Consider the following 15,108-nt stretch of genomic DNA (forward strand, 5'->3'; position numbering starts at 1 on the left):
ATCCTCCGGTAGCGCGTTCCATGTATCCACCACCCTCTGGTGCAGGAGGTGCACCAGCAGGCTGTTCAGAAGAGCAACTAAAATACATAACATTTTCTACATTCAAGATGTACTTGCTGGAGAAAAAATAAAAGGGGTTTGAGTGTTTCATTAGCTGTACAGTACTTTAGATGGCCAAAAAGGAGAGCATACAAGCTTAGGCAGAGTAATTGTAAATTTCTATTCCCCTGCCAAGAAAGCTATAGCTGTAATTAACAACCTATATTCCCTCTAAGCGGAGCGTATGAGCAATCGTTCATATTTGACAGGATCGTTACATGGTTGCTCACAAAATATTGACCTTAAACAAAAATTCAACCAGAAAAGTCATCCTTTGGGCACCATGAAAAACACTGATCTGTTAATGATAGCATACATGCATTAAAGTGCTCTTGAAATCTCCTGGATATTGGAAAATTTTGAAATGTACCTCACTGGGCAGGTTCTTACAGATATCATCACCCCATTATGACACAACTAGCGAGTGCCCTGACACATTCCATTTACTCTCAATTACTGGCCTTGTCTATACTAATTTAATTTTGAGGCATGGTACATATATTTTCCAGTACTCTAGAAACATACCTGTGCAATAATCTTTGAATGACTGAAAAATGTAAATTTTAAATACTATATAAGGAATATATTGCTTTCTCACTGCTTAAGGTAGTTAAATAGTAATAGCAAGAAAATGCCCCAGCCAAGCCTATACTGTTCATATAGGATCAAAATAGTGCCTTTTAAAAATATTTTTAATGGAAAGTGTTATTAATGTATTCTGACTCCAGGATTTCACATGACTAGGCAGTCTCAAGCTGCAGGATTAATACATAGCTGTCTAGTTGTATAAGCATTATATTGTTTCCTTAGAAGTGGTTATGAATAAGCTGCAAGAGCCAGTTTCAAAGCCCTGTATCTGCAAAATAGCCACAGCCTTGAAATATTCCTTTCAAGGCCACCACAATCACACTTGTGATATCACTGTTATGATTTCATAAAATGGAAACTATCCTGAAATCATAAATATAAATTATAAAACAAGAATATCAGGCTTTTTAACTTTAGTTTTTATGGTTCTTACATGGACTGCTAGCTTCACAGGCTTTTCCAGTTTTCTTATACAGTGCATCCCAAACTTTTACAGATTGCGACTATTTTAATGGTTCTAAAATATACATAAACCTCAGATTTATAATTCCTCCTGCTCTAAGCCTTTCATCAAGTCCAAGCAGGCTGTTACATAGAAACTGAGTATGACGGCAGAAAAGGGCCGACGGCCCAACAAGTCTGCCCACTCAAGAACCCTTCCTCCTTCGAGAATCCATCTTTTAATATTTAAATTTTTATTAGAAAGATTTTCCAAAAAATACAACATAGAACATACATCAACCAACCGGTACATCAGTAGATTAGACATCAACTACTAAGATTGCTCAATATACAAAAATGCACATTTTCCTTACAATTATCGCCCCAAGAACCCACCCCTCCCCCCCATTCATTCATTCATTCATCCCCCCCTCCCATCCCCCAGTCAACCCCCCCCCCCAGAACTTTCGCTCACCATCCTATGAGCCAGCCAGGCAGAGAGAACCTGGAAACCCCTACAGTGCGTCCAGTAAGGCTTCAATTGTGCTCCAAGTCAAAGAACGTGTCAGGAATTTATGGTAACGTTTAGCCACCGCCAGCTCCATTCTCCCAATGGACAAAAATCTAGTGGTCCAGTCTGAGATAGAGGAAGCAACATGATTTTTCCAATGATTAGCTATGAGGCATTTAGCAGCTGCAAGACCCCAACGAAGTAGTTTAGTCTGCCATGGGTGTTCCCTCTCATTATGTAGACCCAAAAGGCACGACTGTGGAGTCATTTCCACCATGTCTTCAACCATAGTAGACAAAGTACTCGTCACCCCCTGCCAAAAGGGACCAATAATCCCACAGTCCCACCAAATGTGTAAAAAGGATCCCACTGCTGAACCACAACGCCAACACTGAGCAGACACTCCCGAAAACATTTTGTGCAACCTTTCAGGGGTATAGTAGCACCTAGTGAGTATTTTATAGGCGTTCTCCTGAAGCAGAGCACAAGTAGAGGCCCTGGATACCTCCCCACAGATAGCATCCCAATGTTGAGCAGTGAAGGAAAATGCTAAGTCCCTCTCCCATTGCTTCTGAAAGATAGGTTGGGTAGGTAAGTGTCCCCTCCAAAATTGGTACAATACAGATAAAGGTCTGGGTACCTGTCGGAGTAGCAACCACAAATTCTCAAAAGATTCCTGTTCAATACGTCATGGCATTCCCCAGCCTTGAGCCTGCATGAAATGCCGTATCTGGAAATAGGCCAAATAGTCCCGATCTGGCAAGTTAAACTTCTGCTGGAGCATGGCAAAAGATAAAATCCTGGTAGTCCCCATCAAATCCCTAAAGACCCGCAGGCCACTCTGGGCCCATCTATGGAAAATCCTGTTATCACTCCCAGTTTGGAATCTGGGTTCAAATTGTATCTGGGCCAAGGATGACACCAACGCTCCGTTGCCCAATTGTACTCTGGCTCGGTACCACTCCGTGGCCAGATGTTGTACAAAGGGATTAGCAAGACCTTGAGTCCAAGATCTAGAGTGTCCAGAAATCCAAAGTCTATATTTCAACAGCATCCTATCCCCCGGGACCTGTTCCAACATCACCCCACTTTTATGCTCACCCAATTCCCAATCTAATATCAATTTCAGCTGCGCTGAATGGTAATACCATTCCAAATTTGGTAACCCTCTACCCCCCATGAACGGGTCGCCCACAACAAGGATTGGGATATCCTAGGAGTTTTGCGTTGCCAAATAAAGCCACGCAACTCCTTTGTTAACCCTCGAAGCTCCCGGACTGGGACCTGCACCGGTAGTGTTTGAAACAAGAATAGTAACCTGGGTAGTACATTCATTTTCACAAGAGCTATCCGTCCCCACCAGGATAGCCAAAGGCCATGCCACCGTTGCAAATCCGGTCTGATGCGGCGATACAGGGGCTGATAATTCTTCTCGTAAAGCTGGGTAAGGTCTTTAGGGATATGAATACCGAGATATTTAATCCCGTGAGTCACCCAACGAAAAGGAAAACTACCCCTAATATTCTCTACCTCTAACGGGGTGAGGGTCAAATTCAAAATTTCTGTTTTATCCAAATTAATTTTGAACCCAGAGATTCCACCATACGAGTCAAAAAGTTGTAACAGATACGGGATAGAGACAGCAGGCTGTCCTACGTATAGTAAATCCGCGAACAGCGCCACCCGATGTTCAACCCCATTCATCACGAACCCACGTAAATCTGGATGAGTCCGAATGTGCATCGCCAAAGGTTCAATGGAAAGAGCGAACAATAAAGGTGAAAGCGGGCACCCTTGTCTGGTCCCTCTGCAAATAGAGAAAAAGTCAGTATAAGATTGATTGATTCGTAGGCAAGCCCTAGGATCATTATACAATGCCCGAATCCAAGCTATAAAAGTCTGTCCCAATCCCATGCAATCTAGTACATCCCATAAGAATCCCCAAAGAACCCTATCAAATGCCTTGTCCGCATCGATGGACATCAACACAAGTTTATCCGCGCGATGACTAGCTCCCCATAGCAGATTAAGGGTTCTCCTGATATTATCGCTCACCTGTCTACGCTGTATGAATCCCGCTTGATCTTGGTGGATTAGAGATGGCAGCACTTTACCCAAACGCAAAGCCAACACCTTGGCCAAAATTTTTGCATCTAAATTCAGCAATGATATAGGGCGATATGACCCACATGACAGGGAATCCCTCCCAGGTTTTAAAAGTAAGGTCACTCCTGCTTCCCCCATAGTAGGCGGAAGACGGGATCCCTGTGGAATCCCATTTGCCACTCGTGCCAGTATAGGGCCTAACTGTTCAGCGTATTGTTTATAAAAACAACCAGTGTATCCATCCAGACCTGGTGATTTCCCATTCTTCAACTTCTTAATCACTCCCATAATTTCCGTCACCTTAACTGGTTCCTGTAAATATGCTCGATCAGATTCAGACAAAATCGGTAAAGGAACAGAATCAAGGAAAATAGCCTGAGCTTCCTGGTCAACCGGCTCTGGAGGACCATATAATTGAGAATAAAAGGCCAAAAACTCACTTCTGATATCCGAATCCACCACCTTCAAGGCTCCCGACGGAGCTCCCCGTATCCGAGTGATAGTAGCTCTATTCTGTTTAATCCTGATATATCTAGCCAACTGAGCTCCTGCTTTATTGCTATGTTCGTAAATTTGAAGTCGGAAGCGTTCTCGCATCTTATCAATTTCTTCAACCTGGAGTTGGTACAATTCATCTCGCGCCCTCTTTAATTGAGTCAGTACTGTCGCGTCCCGTGTTTCCTGATGTGTCCTCTCCAGCACTGACAGTCTCTGACGCAAATGGTAGAATCTCTGGGTTCTTTGGCGTTTGTATCTAGCCCCCCATTTAATAAGTTCCCCACGAACCACTACTTTTAAAGCATCCCATAATATAGCATCGGTGACCTCCCCGTTGTCATTCAATTCTAAATATTCTGTTATAGTACGCGCTACCGCTGCAACAACTGATGGAGATCCCAAAAGCGAATCATTAAGCCTCCAGTACTTGCAGCCTCCCTGATCCAACACACCAGTGCAGGCCACCCAGACGGGAGCGTGGTTCGATATATGCAGAGACTCTATTTCAGCCCGGGATATCCCTCCCATCTGGTTTCGATGGATCCACAACCCATCTAATCTAGTATATGTATTATGAGCATGGGAATAAAATGTGAACGTTTTCTGCGATCCATGAAGCAAGCGCCAACAGTCCACTAAACCCAAGGAAGACATCAATTTGCCTAAGGCTCTAGCAGGACTGTTTAAGGACCTACGCCCCCTGCCCGAGTGATCTAATACAGGATCCGGGGGGACATTAAAATCACCCCCTAGGTATACCGCCCCTTTAACAAAAGAGCACAGGTTGGATTGAAGACCTCTAAAAAAGACAACCTGTCCGGAGCACGGACCATAAATATTAATGATAGTCAAAAGTTGACCTTGTATTACTCCTTGCACTGCCAGACATCGCCCCTCTTTATCCCTATATATGTTGTCCACCTGAAGACCCAATCCCTTTCGCACCAAAATGGCCAGCCCTCCTGCCCTTTTAGTGGCTCCCGGTCCTTGGTGTGTCCAAATCAAATCAAATTGGGGTCTTTGAAGAAGACCAGTGTCCCTGGGTCTTAAATGTGTCTCTTGGAGCAAACAAATATCCCATTTCATACGTCTTAATTCTCGAAACACCATGCTCCTCTTGCCAGGACTATTTAGCCCATTGACATTCCAGGATCCAATGAGAATCTCCGATTCCCCATCCCTTACTCTCTGCCCAGCTGGCTCACGCCGTCTAGCCAATCCCCTCCCCCCCTCCCCCCTCCTATTAGCCGATACATTTAACTTAGAATCAGCCATTATGAGAAAAGTACGTCATAACAAAGAGGCTCATCTTGATTGCTTTTAAAATCTCTACCTTTACACACCCAGTCATCGCTCTCCCCTAGGAGCCTAGTCAAACCCACATGCACCCATCAATCACACTGTCCCGATTCAATCATCCTTCAGAGAATATGATAATTCCAGCCCATCCATGGAAAGAAGAAAGACATGTGCAATAAACCCTGTAAAGACTCAATACAATACTAAATGAACCTTCCTTGAATTAGCTTCCAAAGAGGGCTAGAAGCCGAAATTCAAGATGAATTATCAGGTTCATGATGGAACATCAAAGTGAAAATATAGCAGATCAGGAAGCTCGCCTTAACATTACATTACATTACATTAGTGATTTTTATTCCGCTTGTACCTTGCGGTTCAAAGCGGATTACATAAGAAGAGAACTGGACATTTCCAGGATGGTACATGACAATAGAGAATACAGTTTGAGGATAGAGACTTAATAACAGAATGATAGTAAAGACTTAATAACATCGGAAGATGTTTTGGACGGCAGTGTTTTGGTTTCTTGGGGGATGGGGTGAGGGAGGTTAGGTAGATTGTATATGCTTTTTGAACAGCAGTGTTTTGATTTCTTTACGGAATGTCTTGAGGTCTGATGTTGTGGTTAACAATCTGGTGATGGACGGTTCGAGTTTTGCAGCATGTGTTGCCAGGAGGCTATCATAAAGCTTTTTGCGGTGAGTACCCTTGAGTGGTGGGTATGTGAATGATGTCAGTTTTCTTCTTGTTCTGGTTGGAAGGTTACGGTTTAGGCGGTCATTTAGGTAGGTGGGTGCAGTACCGTTAATTACTTTGAAGAGTAGACAGTATAGTTTGAATTGAATTCTGGCTCGAATCGGTAGCCAGTGTGAGTCTAGGTAGGCATTGGTGATGTGGTCAAATTTTCCGAGTGAGTAGATTAGTCTAAGGGCTGTGTTCTGAACAGTTTGAAGTTTTTTGATCATGTTTGTGGGGCATGGTAGATAAAGGATATTGCAGTAGTCCACGAGACCTAGTACCAGGGATTGTACAATTATCCTGTAGTGTTCTTTGTCAAAGAATTTCCTTATTTTTCTTAAGTTGCGCATTGTGAAGAATGCTTTTTGGGTAGTTTTGTTGATTTGGGTCTGCATAGTGCAGCATCTGTCTATCTGCACTCCCAAGATTCTGAGTGAGGTCTGGATTGGGTATTTGGTTGCTTTAATTTCTAGGTCTGTTATGGATGGGTTTTTGTCCGTTTCAAGCATTAGGAATTTGGTTTTGTCCGAGTTTAGTTTCAGTTTGTGGTTTGTCATCCATTTTTCTACTTCATCCAGAATTATTTCCAGGTGTCCTGTTGAGGTGTGGTCTTGGATTTCAAAGGGGAGGAGAATAGTTATGTCATCTGCGTAGCTGAATGATGTTACATTTAGGTTGTCTAAAGTGGTGCCGAGGGAGGAGATGAAGAGATTGAATAGAATGGGCGATAGTGGTGACCCCTGCGGGACTCCGCATGGATTTGACCATGGGTTAGATTTCGTGTTGTTTGTCTTAACTCTGTACGTTCTTGTTTTGAGGAATCCTTGGAACCAATTGTAAACCACCCCTGAGATCCCGATTGCATCAAGTATCTGGAGTAATATGGTGTGATCGACTAGATCGAAGGCGGCGGAAAGATCTAGTTGGATAATTAGGATCCTGTGTCCTTTACTGAGGTGTTGTCGGGCTATGTCTAGTAGTGTTGCTAGTAGTGTTTCCGTGCTGTGGTGAGATCTAAATCCTGATTGAGAGGAGTGAAGTATATTATGGTCAAATAGGTAGTTGGTGAGGTATTGAGCCACAAGTCCTTCAATCAGTTTGACATATAATGGGATCGAAGCGATAGGTCTGTAGTTGGTAGGAGCGTCTATAGGGCCTTTTTGATCTTTCAGTAGGGGTGTGATTATGATCTCTCCAAGATCTTGTGGGAATTGACCTTCTATGAGAGTGCTTTGAATCCATTGCATGAGGTTGGTTTTGAATTTAAGGGAGGCATTTGTAAGCAGATACGATGGGCAGTAGTTCAAGTCGCATGAGGTGTGGCTGTATTTTTTGTATAGTCGGTTCAAATCAGACCATTGTAGGGTTGGGAATGTGGTCCATGTTCTGTCTGCAGATATGGCTTCTTCCGTTGTGGGGGTTATTATCTCGTAGAGTTTGGTGGTTGAGTTGTTGAAGGTATTTCTGATTGTAGTGATCTTGTGTTTGAAGTGGTCTGCTAGTTGAGAAGCTGTTGGTGATTTATTGCCTTGAGTGGCAAGGAATGGGTTTGTGTCCGTAAGTTTTTTTACTAAGTTGAAGAGTGTTTTTGTGTCAGAGGTGTTTGTGCCAATTAGTTTAGAGTAGTATGTTTTGCGCTTTTCTTTAAGTTTGATATTGTATCATGCACACATTCTACAACCCCACCCGTCCACCAAATATTCAAACATACTGAGCAGTTATCTTATAAAAAACAGTGTAAGAAAGCAATGTAGATTAAACCAGCACACAGTCTAACAGCAAATGATAGCCAGAGTATTGCCCATTGTGGGCTCTTCATAGCCATCCAGTCTAATCAGGGATACATTCCCATAATTATAATCTTGAAGTTAGGTGAAAAATAGCAAAAAAAGAACTCCTCAATAACCAACACGGAGATAAAACCCAACAGACAAAATCAATGCTGGGCTTAATACAGCAGTTCAGGTGCCTGATGTGGAAGGCTGAGGATTCTCAGTTGATGCGCTGTCATCCCTTGGAGTAGAATTATCGGGATCCCCTGCAGGGCTCTCATCACGACAGTCCCTAGGCAACCGGCAACCCAAGTCCTTCAGGGCTAGCCAGGCATCAGCCAAGAAGTCCACCCGGCGATGTTTCCCATTCAAAGTAAGTAATAGACCAAACGGAAACAGCCAGCGGTACCGATATCCCTCAGCCCGCATGAGTTGAGTTACTTCTTTAAAAGCACGCCTTTTTTGAAGGGTCGCTGAAGCCAAATCCTGGTACACCCCCACCGCAACTCCTTGCCAGGTAAAATTAGGATGTCGTCTGGCCGCCTGTAGAATCCGCTCCTTAATTATAAAGTCTCCGAAGCAGGCTATGATATCTCTATTGCCCGTACCCCGAGCTGGGCCTAGACTCCGATGAGCTCGTTGTAACACAATCACACTCATGTCTTCCCGATCATCTTCCCGGATCAGGGCACCGCAAAAGTCCTGTATCACTGACCGGGCTTCCTTGTAATGCTCCGTATCTGGAAAACCCTTAAAATGCAAATTAAGGCGCCGAGAATGGTTTTCCAGGTCCTCCACCTGATTCCGCAGGTCTTCTAGCTGGGACATCGCCTCGTGTAGCTCGGTGGAAAGTAATTGCGCCGTGGTCTCCATGTGTGTTAAACGGCCCTCATTCATCGACACCCGGGTGCCCAGTTCGCTCACCTCCGATCGTATCTCAGCCAGGGCCACCCGTACATTCGCTCGGAGCCCCACCATTTCCTCTTTGATTTCGCGAAACCACCGTTCCAAGTTCCCTTCCATATGCTGGGCTCCCGGATCTGTATCTGCTACTGGTAAGCCTGCATGTTTAGGCCCAGATTGCTGCGCCATCTTGATAGGAGCCGTCGGGGACTCAGGGACTTGCGACCTCATTTTTACGCTCACCGCCCCCGGATACTGGAATTTCGCTAACTTTTTCCTGCTCGCCATGCAATCACACTAATACTGCACCCGCGATGCCGCTCTCTCAGCGCTGTAGATAAGGTAGATTAAACTGACAATGTCGAGCCCCTCCGGAGCTCGAAAATTAAGCAGCCATACTTCATGATGACGTCACTTCCTCTCCCGAGAATCCATCTTTTAAGCATTCCTCTGGAGCAACCCCACCTGTCTGTCCCATCGTCCCTTGAAGTCGAGCATGGTACTGGCCTTGACTACCTGACGTGGAAGACCATTCCATCGATCAATTACCCTTTCGGTGAAGAAATAGTTCCTGGTGTCCCCATAAAATCTCCCCCCCCCCTTGAGTTTTAGCGGATGCCCTCTTGTCGCCGTGGGTCCTGTAAGACAAAAGATTTGTTCCTCCACATCAATGCGGCCCGTGATGTATTTGAATGTTTCTATCATGTCCCCCCTTTCTCTGCGCTCTTCGAGAGAATATAAATGCAGCCTGCTCAAACGTTCTTCATATGGGAGATTTTTTAGTCCTGAGACAATCCTAGTGGCCATTCGCTGAATCGACTCCATTCTCTTCACATCCTTTTGATAATGTGGCCTCCAAAACTGAACACAGTACTCCAGGTGAGGTCTCACCATTGATTTGTACAACGACAGTATAACTTCAGACTTTCAGCTGATAAAGCTCCTTCTGATGCAGCCCAGCATTTGTCTAGCTTTTGCTGTAGCTTTCTCCACCTGATTCGCAGCTTTCATATCTTTCCGGATGATTACTCCCCAAGTCCCATTCTGCTACAGTTCTGGTTAGGTTTTCACCATTCATGGTGTATGTTCTGTATGGATTTCTGCTACCAAGATGTATTACCTTACATTTTTTAGCATTAAAATTTAGTTGCCAAGTACTGGACAATTGTTCTAATAAAAGTAGGTCCTGCTCCATAGTGCCGGGCATGGTTGCGCTATCAGGTTCTGCTGCGCTGCCTACAACATTGCATAGTTTAACATCATCGGCGAATAATGTAATTCTACCTCAAAGTCCCTGAGGCAGGTCCCTTACAAAGATATTGAATAGTATTGGGCCCAACACCGAGCCCTGCGGTACTCCACTGGTCACTTCCGATGTTTCTGAGGGAATACCGTTTATCATTACCCTTTGAAGTCTACTGCTAAGCCGGTCTTCTACCCATGCAGTCAGTGTTTCTCCTTGTTCAATAATCTACGGTGTGGGACACTATCAAAAGCATTACTGAAGTCTAAATACACGATGTCCAGGGACTCTCCCTTATCCAGTTTCTTTGTTACCCAGTCAAAGAAGTTTATCAGATTGGATTGACAAGACATTCCCTTTGTAAAGCCATGCTGGTGGGGATCCCTTAGTCCTTCGTCATCCAGAATCGTGTCCAATCTGTTTTTGATCAACGTTTCCATAAGTTTACATACTATTGACAAAAGGACGATGCGGACCAAGAACTAATTGAAGACACTGAGACCGTCACACTGCGAGGAGACACAGTGCTGTTGGGAGACTTCAATATGCCCGATGTGGACTGGAACAAAAACTTTCAGCTACAACCAGTATCATCAGCCTATGCAGCCTGATACCACCACTGTCTGGAGTCAGTTGATTGGTCCTTCTCTGCCCCCAGCAGTCAAAGTTGTGACCCCACCACTTGGTGATGCAACCTACTGTGAGAACCACCGCTCTAACAAGTTTTGTCTATCATCACCGATTTTAAAACTCATTTCATTAATCTCACAATTAAAGACATTCATGGATGGGCTAGATGGCCTTACTGGGTCAGACCAAAGGGCCATCAAGCCCAGTAGCCTGTTCTCACAGTGGCCAATCCAGGTCACTAGTACCTTGCCAAAACCAAAGGAGTAGCAATATTCCATGCTACCGATCCAAGGCAAGCAGTGGCTTCCCCCATGTCTTTCTCATAACAGACTATGGACTTTTCCTCCAGGAACTTGTCCAAACCTTTCTTAAACCAGTATGCTATCCGCTCTTACCACAATCTCTGGCAATGTGTTCCAGAGCTTAACTATTCTCCGAGTGAAAAAAAATTTCCTCCTATTGGTTTTAAGTATTTCCCTGTAACTTCGTTGAGTGTCACTTTGAGGCTGCCGCACACTGTGCCGACGCCTTAAAGGTTGTGTCTACCATCACTCCCAGGTCTCTTTCAAGGTTGCTCACCCCTAGTGGTGAGTTTCCCATTTTGTAAGTGAACATCGGGTTTTTTTTCCTACATGCATGATCTTGCATGTCCCTATGTTGAAGCTCATTTGCCAATTTTTGGCCCACTCTTCCAGCGTTGTCAGATCTTTTTGGAGATCTTCGCAGTCCTCCATGTTATTTACCCTGCTGTATAGTTTGGTGTCATCCGCAAACTTAATAACCTCACATTTTGTTCCTGCCTCCAGGTCGTTATATATATTGAACAGGAGCGGTCCCAGCACCGACCCCTGCGGAACTCCGCTCATGACACATGGCCCTTTACTCCAACTCTCTGTTTCCTGTCTGCCAGCCAGTTTTTAATCCATCGGTGGACCTCCCCTTACACCCCGTGGTTCCATAGCTTCCTTAGCAGCCTTTCGTGTGGTACCTTGTCGAAGGCTTTTTGGAAGTCAAGATAAATGATGTCTATGGATTCCCCTTTATCCACCTGGCTGTTGACCCCCTCAAAGAAGTATAATAAGTTCGTGAGGCATGACCTGCCCTTGCAGAAGCCATGCTGGCTCGACTTTAGTAGCCCATTTTCTTCGATGTGTTCCCAGATGCTGTCTTTAATCAGCGCTTCCATCATCTTACCTGGGACAGAGGTCAAGCTCACCGGCCTGTAGTTTCCTGGGTCTCCCCTTGAGCCTTTCTTGAAGATGGCTCAAGGGGAGACCCAGGAAACTACAGTCTTTGTAAATTTTGACTTGTACCCATTCTACTCCACTCAAGATTTTGCAGACTTCAATTATATCTCCTCTCAGGCATCTCTTTTCCAAGCTGAAGAGCCCTAACCATTTTAGTCTTTCCTCATATGAGAGAAGTACCATCCCCTTTATCATCTTGGTTGCTCTTTGAGCTTTTTCTAGCACCACTATATTTTTCTTGAGATAAGGAGACCAGAATTGAATGCAATACTACAGATGATGTCACACCTCTGAAATCTGCATCATAACCTGTCTATATCCGATTACTACTAATGCAGCAGTTTCTTGGGTCCTGGAACCTTACATTAGCTCTATTTGCAAACACTTGGTCTCCAGTCCAGAGGAAGGCTACTATAATGGTACGTGGTCTTCGTCATAAGGTGCATGAGGACAGACTTAAAAATCTCAATCTGTTTACTTTGGTGGAAAGGCAGGAGAAGGGAGATATGATAGAGACGTTTAAATACCTACACGATATAATTGCACGAGTCAAGTCTCTTTCATTTGAAAGGAAGCTCTGGAATGAAAGGGTATAGGATGAAGTTAAGTGGTTCAGGAATAATTTAAGGAAATTTTTTTTTTTTTTTTTTTTCAGAAAGGATGGTGGATGCATGGAACAGTTTCCCGGAAGAGGTGGTGGAGACAAAGATCGTGTCTGAATTCAAGAAAGCCTGGGATAGGCACGTGGTATCTCTGAGGAAGAAAAGCACAGTTACTTACCGTAACAGGTGTTATCCAGGGACAGCAGGCAGATATTCTTGACTGATGGGTGACAGCACCGACGGAGCCCCGGTACGGACAATTTTAGAGTGATTGCACTCTAAGAACTTGGAAAGTTCTAGTAGGCCACACCACGCATGCGTGAGTGCCTTCCCGCCCGACAGAGGCGCGTGGTCCCCAGTTAGGATAAGCCAGCTAAGAAGCCAACCCGGGGAGGTGGGTGGGACGCAAGAATATCTGCCTGCTGTCCCTGGATAACACCTGTTACGGTAAGTAACTGTGCTTTATCCCAGGACAAGCAGGCAGCATATTCTTGACTGATGGGCGACCTCCAAGCTAACAAAAAGAGGGATGGAGGGAAGGTTGGCCATTAGGAAAACAAATTTTGCAAAACAGATTGGCCGAAGTGTCCATCCCGTCTGGAGAATGCATCCAGACAATAGTGAGAAGTAAAAGTATGAACTGAGGACCAAGTAGCAGCCTTGCAGATTTCCTCAATAGGAGTGGAACGGAGGAAAGCTACAGATGCTGCCATAGCTCGAACTCTATGGGCAGTGACAGAACCTTCCAGTGTCAGTCCGGTCTGAGCATAACAGAATGAAATGCATGCTGCAAGCCAATTAGACAACGTACGTTTAGAAACAGGACGTCCCAATTTATTCGGATCAAAGGACAGAAAGAGTTGAGGAGTTGATCTGTGGGGTTTAGTACGCTCTAAATAGTAAGCTAGAGCCCGCTTACAGTCCAAAGTATGCAGAGCCTGTTCACCAGAATGAGAGTGAGGTTTCGGAAAGAAGACAAGTAGAACAATGGATTGGTTGAGATGGAATTCAGAGACAACCTTAGGGAGAAACTTTGGATGTGTACGCAGAACCACCTTGTCATGATGAAAGACCGTAAAAGGTGGATCTGCAACTAGTGCATGTAACTCACTGACCCTCCTGGCAGAGGTAAGAGCAATAAGGAAAAGTACTTTCCAAGTGAGAAACTTGAAAGGAGTGGTAGCCAAAGGTTCAAATGGAGGTTTCATCAAGGCGGAAAGAACCACATTGAGATCCCAGATTACAGGAGGGGCTTTAAGAGGTGGTTTCACATTGAAAAGACCCCGCATGAATCTGGACACCAAGGGATGAGCTGAGAGAAGTTTTCCATGAACCGGCTCATGAAAAGCAGCAATAGCACTGAGGTGGACTCTGATGGAAGTAGACTTAAGGCCAGAGTCAGACAAAGAAAGAAGATAATCCAACAATGTCTCCACTGCAAGAGAAGTGGGATCAAGATGATGAAGAAAACACCAGAAGAAAATCGTGTCCACTTCTGATGGTAACATTGCAGAGTGGCTGGTTTCCTGGAGGCATCCAGAATGGAACGAACGGGCTGAGACAAAAAGAGTATCATGAGAAGTCAGCCCGAGAGATACCAAGCTGTCAGGTGCAGAGACTGGAGGTTGGGATGTAGAAGGGTCTCCTGATGCTGTGTAAGCAGAGAAGGAAACAGTGGAAGAAGAAAGGGTTCCCTGGAACTGAGTTGAAGTAGAAGGGAGAACCAATGTTGCCTGGGCCACCTTGGAGCAATCAGAATCATGGTGGCTCGTTCCCTCTTGAGCTTGAACAAGGTTCTTAACATGAGAGGCAGAGGAGGGAAAGCGTACAGGAACAGATTGGACCAATCGAGGAGAAATGCATCCGCTGCCAGACGGTGAGGAGAGTAGAGTCTGGAGCAAAATAGGGGCAACTGGTGATTGTGAGGAGCTGCAAAGAGGTCTATCTGAGGAGTGCCCCATTGAGCGAAGATGGACTGTAGAGTGAAAGGATCGAGTGCCCACTCGTGAGGCTGGAGAATTCTGCTGAGCTTGTCCGCTAAGGAATTCTGTTCTCCCTGAATATAGATAGCTTTCAGGAATAGATGGTGATCTATGGCCCAAGTCCAGATCTTCTGGGCTTCCTGGCACAAGAGGCGAGAGCCTGTCCCACCCTGCTTGTTGATGTAGTACATCGCAACTTGATTGTCTGTGCACAGCAGGAGGACTTGAGGAAAGAGAAGATGTTGAAAGGCCTTGAGGGCATAAAACATCGCTCTGAGTTCCAGGAAATTGATGTGATGCTTCATTTCCTGAGCTGTCCAAAGTCCTTGAGTTTGGAACTCGTTCAAATGAGCTCCCCAGGCGTAAGGGGAGGCGTCGGTGGTGATAATAAGTTGATGAGGAGGTAGATGGAAGAGAAGACCTCTGGAGAGATTTGAGGATATCAACCA

The 15,108-nt window shown here is 44.9% G+C and overlaps 1 protein-coding gene across 5 annotated transcripts in view; it reads right to left on the reverse strand.

Annotated features, from left to right (window-relative positions):
- FOXK2 (forkhead box K2) overlaps positions 1 to 15,108 on the reverse strand; it is a 183,679-nt gene that overhangs the window by 53,121 nt on the left and 115,450 nt on the right. The gene's annotated exons all lie outside the window — the stretch shown is intronic.

The sequence above is a fragment of the Geotrypetes seraphini genome, chromosome 10, assembly GCF_902459505.1.
Source record: "Geotrypetes seraphini chromosome 10, aGeoSer1.1, whole genome shotgun sequence".
Taxonomy (NCBI): Eukaryota; Metazoa; Chordata; class Amphibia; order Gymnophiona; family Dermophiidae; genus Geotrypetes; species Geotrypetes seraphini.